Here is a 4,809-nt window from a genome sequence, read left to right on the forward strand (position 1 = left end):
ACATGGTAAATGGGAAAAATCTGCAGCCAATAATATTCTATCCAGGAATACTATCATTCAGATTAGAAGGCAAAATAGAGTTTTCCAGACAAACAAAAACTAAAGGAGTTTGTAACCACTGAATCAGCCCTGCAAGAAATATCAAGTAGGACTCTTTGAGTGGGAAAGAAAGACTGGAAGCAACAAAGACTAGAAAGGAACAATGAAAATCTCCAGAAACAACAATAAAACAAGTATTACAATGACACTAAATATATATATACATATATCAATAATCACTTTGAATGCAAATGGACTAAATTGCTCCAATCAAAAGACACAGGATGTCAGAATGGATAAAATGAATAAGATCCATCTCTATACTTCCTACAAAAGACTCATGTTAGACCTAAAGACACCTGCAGATTGAAAGTGAGGGGAAGGAGAAACATTTATCATGCAAATGGACATCTCAAGCAAGCCAGAGTAGCTATACTTTATCAGACAAACTAAATTTTAAGACAAAATCTGTACCGAGAGATGAAGAAGGGTACTATATCATAATAAAGGGGTTTGTCCAATAAGATCTAAACACCCAAATATATAAAATAATAACAAACATAAATAAACTAATTGATAACAATACAATAATAGTAGAGGACTTTAATGCCCCATTTACGTCAATGGACAGATCACCTAAGCAGAAAATCAACAGAGAAACAATGGCTTTGAATGACACACTGGATCAGATGGACTTAACAGATATATTCAGAACATTTCATCCTAAAGCAACAGAATACACATTCAAGTACACATGGGACACTCTCCAAAATAGATCACACACTGGGTCACAAATCAAGGCTCAACATGTACAAAATGATTGTGATCATACCATGCATATTTTTCTACCACAGTGCAATAAAACTTGAAATCAGTCACAAGAAAAAATTTGGAAAGACCACAAATACATGGAAGTAAAAGAACATCCTACTAAGTATATAATGAATAAATCAATAGGAAATTATAGATGAAATAAAAAGTAAAATAAAAAATGAAAACAAAAACATGACAGTCCAAAACCTTGGAGATGCAACACAAGGTCCTAAGAGGGAAGTATATACCAATGCAGGCCTACCTAAAGAAGCAAGAAAAATCTAAAATACATAACCTAACCTTACACATAAAGGAGCTAGAAGAAGAGCAACAAACAAAGGCTGAAGCCAGAAGAAGGGAAATAATAAAGATTAGAGCATAAATAAATGACATAAAAATAGCAGAACATATCAATGAAATTAGGAGCTGGTTCTTTGGAAAAAAAATCATTAAAATTGATAAACCTCTAGTGAGACTTATCAAAAAGAAAAGAGAAAATATCCAGTTAAATAAAGTCACAAATGGAAGATGAGGAATAACAACCAATACCACATAAATACAATTATAAGAGAATAATATGATAAATTATATGTCAAGAAATTGGACAATCTGGAATAAATAGATAAATTCCTAGAATCATATGAGCTCTCAAAACTGAAAGAGGAAGAAATAGAAAACTTAAATGGACCAATAATCAGCAAAGAAATTTAATCAGTAATTAAAAATCTCCCAACAAACAAAAGTCTGGGACCAGATGGCTTGCCAGGGGAATTCTACCAACATTTAAAAAGGAGTTAATACCTATTCTTCTCAAACTATTCTAAAAAATAGAAATTGAAGGACAACTTCCAAACTCATTCTATGATGCCAGCATTATAATGATTCCAAAACCAAATACTATACTAAAAAAGAGAACTACAGGCCAATATCCCTGATGAACATGGCTGCAAAATTTCTCAACAAAATACTAGCAAATTGAATCCAACAATACATTAAAAGAATCATTCAGCAGGATCAACTGGGATTTATTCCCAGGGTGCAAGGGTGTTTCAATATTTACAAGTCAATTGATGTGATACACCACATTAATAAAAGAAAAGATAAGAAGCATATGATCCTGTCAATAAACGCAGAAAAAGAATTTGACAAAAAACAGTAGTCATTCTTGATTAAAAAAACCCCAACAAAGTAGGGATAGAGAAAAATAATTTGACAAAAAAAAAAAAAAACAGTAGTCATTCTTGATAAAACCCCAACAAAGTAGGGATAGAGGGAACATACATCAACATAATAAAGGATGTATGAAAAACCCACAACTAATATCATCCTCAGGGGGAAAACTGAGAGTTTTTTCTCTAAAGTCAAGCACAGGAAAGGGATGTCCACTCTCACCATTGTCTTTTAACATAGTACTAGAAGTTCTACCCTCACCAATCAGACAACAACAACAACCACAACAATAACAACAACAACAACAAAAATAAAAGACATCTAAATAAGCAAGAACGAAGTCAAACTTGCACTATTTGCAGATAAAATGATACTGTCTATAGAAAACCCAAACGACTCCACCAAAAAATTGCTAAAACTGGTACAGGAATTCAATAAAGTCACAGGATACAAAATCAACATATAGAAATGTGCTGCATTTCTATAAATCAATAATGAAATAGTAGAAGGAGAAATCAAAGAATCGATCCCTTTTACAATTTCACCAAAAATGATAAGATACCTAGGAATAAACCTAACCAAAGAGGTGAAAGATCTGTACTCTGAAAACTATAAAACGCTAATGAAAGAAATTGAAGATGACACAAATGGAAAAACACTCCAGACTCTTGGATTGGAAGAACAAATAATTGTTAAAATGTCTATACTACCCAAAGCAATCTACACATTTATTTTTTAATGTTTATTTTTGAGAGAAAAAAAGAGCAAGTGCAAGTGGGGGAGCAGTGGAGTGAGGGAGATAAAAAATGTGAAGCAGCCTCCAAGCTCTGAGCTGTCAGCAAGCACTGAGCCTGATGCGGGGCTTGATCTCACAAACCATGACATCACGACCTGAGTCAAAGTCCAACGCTTAACCAACTGAGCCACCAAGGAACCCCCAATCTACACATTTAATGCAATTCCTATCAAAATACCACCAGAATTTTTCACAGAGCTAGAACAAACAATACTAAAATTTGCAGGGAATCCCAAAAGACTACAAATAACCAAAGCAATCTTTAAAAAGCAAAGCCAAGCTGGAGGCACCACAATTCCAGACTTCAAGTTATATTACAAAGCTGAAATGATCAAGACAGTATGGCACTGCCATAAAAACAGACACATAGATCAATGAAACAGAATAGAAAACCCAGAAATGGACCCACAACTATATAGTCAACTAATCTTTAACAAAGCAGAAAGAATATCCAATGGGGAAAAAGGTTTCTTTAACATATGGTCTTGGGAAAACTGGACAGCAACATGCAAAGAACGAAACAGGCTCACTTTCTTACATCATAAAAAATAAATAAAAAATGGATGAAATCCCTAAATGTGAGACAGGAAAGCATCAAAATACTAGAGGAGAACACAGGCAGAAATCTCTTTGACATCGACCATAGCAACTTCTTACTAGATATGTCTCCTGAGTCAAGGCAAACAAGCACAAAAATGAACTCTTGGGACTTCATAAAGATAAAAATCTTCTGCATAGCAAAGGAAACAATCAACAAAACTAAAAGGCAGCCTTCAGAATGGAAGACTATATTTGCATATGACATTTGATAAAGGGTTAGTATCTAAAATCTACATAGAACTAATCGAACTCAACATCTCAAAACAAATAATACGGTTAAGAAATGGGCAGCAGACATGAATAGACATTTTTTCAAAGCAGACATCCAAGTGGCTAACATACATTTGAAAAGATGCTCAACATCACTTACTATCAAGGAAATGAAATTCAAAACCTCAAGGAGATATCACCTTACCCCTGTCAGAATGGCTAAAATTAACAACACTGAAAACAACAGATGTTGTCAAGGATATGGAGAAAGGGGAACATTCTTACACTGTTGTTGAGTGCACCTACTCTGGAAAAGAGTATGTGGGCTCCTCAAAAAGTTAAAAGTAGAACTACTGTATAAGCCAGCAATTGCACTATTAAGTATTTATCCAAAGGATACAAAAAGGATACTGATTTGAAGGTACATATGCACCCCAATGTTTATAGCAGCATTATCAACAATAGCCAAATTATGGAAAGAGTCCAAATGTCCATCGGCTGATGGATGGGTAGAGAAGAGATAGTACATATATTCAATGAAGTTTTACTCAGCCATTAAAATCTAATAAAATTTCTCACTTGCAACAATGTTGATGGAGCTTGAGAGTATATGCGAAGCAAAGTAAGTCAGAGAAAGACAAATGCCATATGATTTCATGCATATGTGGCATTTAAAAAACAAAACAAATGAACGTGGGGAGGAAAAAAGAGAGGCAAACCAGAAAACAGACACTTAACAATAGAGAGCAAACTGAGGGTTACTATATGGGAGATGGGCGGAGGGATGGGTTACATGGGTGATGGCCATTAAGGATGAAATTTTTGTGATGACTACTAGGTGTTGTATGTAAGTGATGAGTCACGAGGCACCTGGGTGGCTCAATAGGTTAAGCATCTGGCTTCCGTTAGGTCATAATCTCACGGTTGGTGGTTTTTGAGCCCAATGTCGTCAGGCTCTGTGCTAACAGCTCAGAGCCTGGACCCTGCTTTGGATTCTGCATCCTTTTTGTCTGCCCCTCCTCCACTCATGCTTTGTCCCTCTGTGTCTCTTTCTCAAAAATAAACATTAACAATTTTTTTAAAGTGATGAATCACTAAATTCTACACCTGAAACTAATATTATACTGTATGTTAACTAACTGGAATTTCAATAAAAACTTGAAAAGAAAAGGAAAAAAATG

This window comes from Suricata suricatta, chromosome X (genome assembly GCF_006229205.1).
Source record: "Suricata suricatta isolate VVHF042 chromosome X, meerkat_22Aug2017_6uvM2_HiC, whole genome shotgun sequence".
Taxonomy (NCBI): Eukaryota; Metazoa; Chordata; class Mammalia; order Carnivora; family Herpestidae; genus Suricata; species Suricata suricatta.